Source organism: Anomaloglossus baeobatrachus, chromosome 5 (genome assembly GCF_048569485.1).
Source record: "Anomaloglossus baeobatrachus isolate aAnoBae1 chromosome 5, aAnoBae1.hap1, whole genome shotgun sequence".
Lineage (NCBI taxonomy): Eukaryota > Metazoa > Chordata > Amphibia > Anura > Aromobatidae > Anomaloglossus > Anomaloglossus baeobatrachus.
In genome coordinates this window covers 145,736,751-145,743,273 of record NC_134357.1, presented here as the reverse complement: position 1 = coordinate 145,743,273, position 6,523 = coordinate 145,736,751, and the positions used below count along the sequence as shown (strand labels likewise).

At 48.6% G+C, this 6,523-nt stretch overlaps 1 long non-coding RNA gene across 1 annotated transcript; it reads right to left on the bottom strand.

Annotated features, from left to right (window-relative positions):
- Positions 1-4,483: 4,483 nt before the first annotated feature.
- Positions 4,484-6,217, bottom strand: LOC142309800 (uncharacterized). The gene is made up of 2 exons (XR_012753996.1): positions 6,084-6,217; positions 4,484-4,979 (listed from the first exon to the last, which is right to left on the bottom strand). It is a non-coding gene; the product is annotated as an uncharacterized LOC142309800 (long non-coding RNA).
- Positions 6,218-6,523: the final 306 nt, after the last annotated feature.

Sequence of the window (6,523 nt, the reverse complement as noted above, 5' to 3'; positions counted from 1 at the left end):
GCTCTGGAGAAAAAAATATCAAGAAAAAGGGAGAACTCCAGCACACTACCCCAAAACAATGTCAAAAGACAGAATTTGAATCCACATTGTTCTTTATTATGTAGGAAATATCATAGAAAGTCCAAACAAAAAAGTTTCGACCAATTTGGTCTTCATCAATAGGACTGTCTAAACACAAGTGAGAGAACACAGATTAATAAAGACAAAATGAATCATACAGAAAAAGGGGGGAGGGAAAAATTGCTTGGAGGAGAAAACATATGTTTTCAAAGATATCCGTTCAAATTACACATCTTAGCTCAAGATAATGCATAGTGATGTATATCAGTAAGAAGTTCTGCAATAAGCGATTCCACCTTTCACTATATGTAAAAAAAGGGGGGGGGGTGTTAGCCGGTGATGGTGAATTACCTTCGTGAAACAGGACAAGGTGAGTATAAGGTCAGAGATGCAGCACAGTGAGTGCCAGGAACGTTATTTTCCTGAATACGTCAGAGAATTCAAATAAACCTACCAAGGTAAAAAGACAGTCTTTTATCACTGAGTTATATATGCAAAGATATGTCTGCATAGGAATGTATCCAAGTACATTTGTTTAGGCCCTTCAGACCATTATAAGTAATATGTTGTCAATCAATAGAAAAATACTAGAGCTGATCGAACGGTCAATAATCCGGGGCCGGCGGATCACTAACAGATTTAAAAAAGAATCCGAACCGCTCCGGAATCCGGTACCCATATAAGTCAATGGGGACCAGAATCTGGAGGGTAAAAACATTTGTGGAGGGGCTAGGAGCGAGCGCGGCATACTCACCGAGTTACTGTCATGGCGGCACACTCCTTCCAGGTCACGCTGTTACCTTCCGGAGCCGACAATTCAATATTCATTGTTTTCCCCGCCCACCGGCGCGTGTTGGTTGCAGCTAGACACGCCCCCACCCTGAGTGGCAGCGTGTCAGCTAACTGCAATCAATCACAGGCGGCAGGATGGCCAGTGGGCGGGGAAAACAGTGTGTCCGTCGCAAGTGTGACTCCGGCTTCTTTTTTTTAATATTAATTAAATAAATAATTAAAAAACCTGACGTGCGGTCCCCCCTAATTTTCATCCCCAGCCATGGTAATGCCGGCCGGGGGCTGGTATTTCAGCCCGCAGCCGCCCGGTATAGCCGCATGTATTACATGCGGCTATACCGGTACATTAGCGGCTCTTCCCGGCAGCGTGATGTGGTGCCAGTCGGGGGTAATAGATTTGTGATCGCACGGGCGTCTGTGAGATACCCGCATCACAAACCTGCAAATGAATGTAAATAAACACACAGAGAAATCCTTTATTTACAATAAAGTACAAACGCGGCCTCGTTCACCATTTTATTACCCCAACACCCTCCGGCGTAATCCACACGTCCCATGGCGACACATCCGGCTCTGCTACATCTCACAGCTAGCAGCCGTAAAGCACGGCTGCCCGCTCTGAGTGTAGACACTGACTGAGGGGCTGTGACATTGTCTCCTCCGCAGCTCGCTCCAGCCCCTCCCCTCCTCAGTGCCGGAAGCGGTACGCAAGTGTACAAGAGCCCTCAGACGTGTGCGGGTGATGCAATGTCAGACTCGTGCGGGTCTGACATGACATCATACCGCACAGCCTGCCACTGTCTGAACATGAGAGTACATGTACCTAGAAACACATGCACGCTCCTGTCAGATGTGTGTGTGGCTATGCTGCGATGTCACACTTGTGGGAGTCCCACGATGTGACTACTGCCTAAGATAAACCGCATGAGTGTTTTTTTTTTATATATATTTAAATAATAATAATAAAAAAAAAAATGACGTGTGGTCCCCCCCAATTTTCATTCCCAGCCATGAGAACGCCGGCTGGGGGCTGGTATATCCTCAGCCCGCAGCCGCCCGGTATAGCCGCATCTATTAGATGTGGCTATTCCGGTGCGATATCGGCTCATCTTGATTGCCCTGGTGCGGTGGCAATCAAGGTAATAGCAGGGGTTAATAACAGCGCATGGCTGTTATTAAACCACAGGTTTGTGATCGCACGGGCGTCTGTGAGATACTCTCATCACAAACCTGTAAATTACAGTAAATAAACAAGACACAGAGAAATCCTTTATTTGGAATAAATTACACACGCAGCCTCCTCCTTCACCACTTTATTATCCCAACACAGCCCTGCAGCTCCGACGTAATCCACACGAGATCCAGCAAAGACACAGCCAGCTCTGCAACATGTCACAGCGAGTAGCCATAGAGCACAGCTGCCTGCTCTGAGTGCAGCGTAGTACTGACCGCGATAAGCGATGACTGCACGGCAGACACTGTTACAGGCTTGGGGCGCGGCAGCCAGGAACCAATTACAGCTGAGAGGACGGCCGGTTGGCGGGGAAAACACGGAAAGCTGTGGGATTGTGTGCACAGCAGAGGAAGTGAAAGCGCGACCCGGAAGCAAGTGTGCCACCATGACAGTCTCGGTAAGTATGAAACGCTCATTTATTTATTGTTTTTTTCCATTTTTATTATTGCCGATTCCGGATCATGCAGCCGGAATCCCGCTGAAACCGCGCGGATCCGGACGTTTACAGTCCGAGTCCACTCAACAATAAAAAATACAACCGTATACTTTAAAATATGGGTCAAAGATATCGAATGAATGCCCACGTTGGGTGAATATCACTAAAAGTAATCTTCACATAAGGGAAAAAGGGAGACTGTGTGCCACTGAATCCTAATAAGGCAAATGCAATAATTAGTATATGCATACTAATACTGATAATTGGTAACGTATAGATATAATAGGATTAACATATCTGTGTATCAGGTTATTTAGCTAATGGCCAAAGAGTATTAAATCTGTCCACAATGACACATGTGGGACTATTCAAATCGAAAGTGTACCACTGTAAAGGTACCCAGGTAGGTAATCTATAGAAAGTGGAAAGGCAGACATTATACTGAATAGTGTGGGTATATGCAGACATTAGAATCTCTATGTGAGATCAAAAAAGTAAGCTTAAAAGACCAAGGCATACCTTCTTTAGATCGCCATAAGGCAAGGGAAAGGAAAGCCCATAAATCTGTCCCCAAATGACGCGTTTGGCACTAATAAAATCAAGAGTGTACCACTGAGAAGGTAACCAGGTAGGTAAGCTATAGAAAGCGGAGAGGTAGACATTGTACTAAATAGTGTGGGTATATGCAGTCAGCGTATTCTTGGTCTTATTAACATACCTGTATCTCATTAAATGAATGGCTATAAGGAGGAAACCCACTATAGTGGGACGAATGTATAACAAATAATTTGAGACTGCACGTTTGGAGCAGGGTCCAGATGAAAGTCTCATGTAAGGAAAAGACATAAGAATCTCTATGTGAGATCAAGGAAATAAGTATAATAGACCAAGGCATACCTTATTTAGACCGCCGCTAGGCAAGGGAAAAGAAAGCCCATAACGAGTGAATAGCTGCATAAAGAAATAAGAAAAACAGTGAGATCCAGCGGTAAGTCACTGTATCGCACCTCCAAGTAACTCACCAAAGTACTGCGTGTGTGAGGGGCCGGCTCCTGGTGTCTCGCAGTGAATGTGTGCGGCTACAGGTGGGTTTTTTATAAGGGAATTGGTCTCTGTCACTTCCGGTAATCGTATACCAGGAAGTGGGGAGGTGGAACGCAAGTGGTGCTTGCGTTCCAAATGTCACATGATCCACGATGTCATTCCGTAACGTCACTTCCGGTATGTGAATAGCGTGACTTACGGTTCCCTCCCCTTTTCTGTATGATTAATTTTGTCTTTATTTGTTCTTTATTAATCTGTGTTCTCTCACTTGTGTTTAGACAGTCCTATTGATTAAGACCAAATTGGTCGAAACGTTTTTGTTTGTTCTTTATTATGTAGGAAATATCATAGAAAGTCCAAACAACAAAGAACAATTTGGATTCAAATTCTCTGTCTTGACATTTTTTGGGGTAGTGTGCCAGAGTTCTCCCCTTTTTTTTTTTAGGGAAAGAGAGACACACAGGGAGAGAGAGACACACAAAGGCACAGACAGAGAAATAGGCAGAAAGAGACAAATAGAGACGGGAAAAAAAAAAAAAAAGACAGGGAAAGAAAGAGAAAAAAAAAGGCAGACAGGGAAAGAGACAGACAATAAAAAAAAAAAAAGGGGGATTTCGCCCCCAATGACCTGAATCAGGCGGTGTGAGCCTCATGGAGTTGTTACAAAAGGAGGGAAACACCGAGAAACACAACTGGGGCCTAATAAATGTGGGGCATAAGAGGACCAGGGGCTGCTAAAGACAGAAAATAAATAGTCAGCGAGATCTGAACAGTTTAGTGTGGGTCTACATGTGAGCAATGTCGAAACTACCTACAGCAATGTGTGACCACAGCCCGATACAGATCCAACCAGCAGTGACTGATCACTAATGTCACACCGAGCTTTATCAATAAAGAAATGAAAATTCATCCCAAACTTCTAGAACAGTTTTATTAAAACACACATACCAATAATTCTAACAAAAAGGAGAAATATTTATAGTTATTTTTATAGAGAACCATTGATTCCATGCTGTACATGGGAACGGGTTACACACAAAATACAGATATAAATTACAGTGAATTAACCAATCCTGACACGGGTACAGAGGGGAGCGGACCCTGCCCTCGGGGGCTCACAGTCTACAGGGTAATGGGGAGGAGACAGAAGGTCGGGGATACAACTATATAACACCTTTACAAATCAATACGAACAATTAAGCCATGTTGGACATTGGCGACAATGAAAGAAAAAAAAGATTTTGTATCGGAGTCCCGTGCGTTTTAGGTGTAAAAATTGTATTTCTCCATTAACCATAAAAATCCTCTCTTGTTGAATACATGGGAGGTTGATGTGGATTACACCACACTGTTCTCTCAGTCTCTAAGGTGGCACGACGGGGGACAATTACACCCAGTGCTGATAGCCACAAGCTGTATATGAAAAACAAAGGGAGAAGATTAATAACACACAGTTTCCTGTGCGAGCCCTCCCCAACGTGCAACACGGCCCCCTGCCCATCACTAGCCCCCCCCCCCAACGTGCAAGGTTGCCCCTTGCAAGACCCCCAAAGTGCAACACAGCACCCTGCAAGCCCCCCGAAAGTGCTGCGTCACCCCCTACCTAGTGCGAACCCCCCCCCCCCAACGTGCAACACGGTCCCCTGCCCAGCACGAGCCCCCCCCTCCACGTGCAGCATTGCCCTCTGCGAGCCCCCTCAAACGTGCAGTATCGCTCCCTGCCCAGTTCAAGCCCCCCAAGCGTTCAGTGTCACCCCCCTGCGAGCCCCCCAAACCTGCAGCATCGCCCCCTGCCCAGTGCGAGCCCCCCCAAGACGTGCAGCGTCGCCCCCCTGCCCAGTGCGAGCCCCCCCCAAGACGTGCAGCGTCGCCCCCCTGCCCAGTGCGAGCCCCCCAAGACGTGCAGCGTCGCCCCCTGCAAGTACCCTAAACATGATGCGTCGCACCCTGCCCAGTGCGAGCTCCCCAAACGTGCAGCGTCGCCCCCCCTGCGAGCCCCCCAAACATGCAGCGCCGCACCCTGCCCAGTGCAAGCCCCTCAAACGTGCAGTGTCGCCCCCTGCGAGCCCCCAAACATGCAGCGTCGCACCCTGCCCAGTGCGAGCCCCCCAAGCATTCAGCGTCGCCCCCTGCGAGCCCCCAAACCTGCAGCATCGCCCCCTGCCCAGTGTGAGCCCCTCAAATGTGCGTCACCCCCTGCCCAGTGCGAGCCCCCCCCCCAAACGAGTGGAGTCACTCCCTGGCAAGTGCAAGCCCACAGAACATTCCACATTGCCTCCTGTAAGTCCCCCCAAACATGCAGCGGCGCCTCTTGCCTAGTGTAACCCCCACACATTATGGAAGCCTCCACAGTATCACCCCCTGCACCGTGTAACCTCCCTTTCTTATTGAAGCCTCCACAGCACAGTGCTGCAGCCGCAGTACATTCCCTGTAACACATACACGAGCTGCAGCCCCCAGCACTGACAGGAGACACTGCTCTGTGCCCCCAAAATCCAGGCTGAATGTTTCTCCCACCTCAGGGTCAGGATTCGTCCGCTCTGCACAGTCCGAGCACTGCTGCTTCCCGCTCACAGTCTGCACAACACAGAGGCCCCGCCCACTGCTGACCGTTCTAGAGGCCCCGCCCCTTCCAGTGACATGTTTCATGAAATCATTCCTCCCCCTCCAAAATCTAGCATCTCCCCTAGCAGTATTAACCCCTCACCTCCCACCAGCGGCCTCCCCCCTAGCAGTATTAACCCCTCACCTCCCACCAGCGGCCTCCCCCCTAGCAGTATTAACCCCTCACCTCCCACCAGCGGCCTCCCCCCTAGCAGTATTAACCCCTCACCTCCCACCAGCGGCCTCCCCCCTAGCAGTATTAACCCCTCACCTCCCACCAGCGGCCTCCCCCCTAGCAGTATTAACCCCTCAACTCCCACCAGAGGCCATCAGGCAGCATTAACCCCCAACCC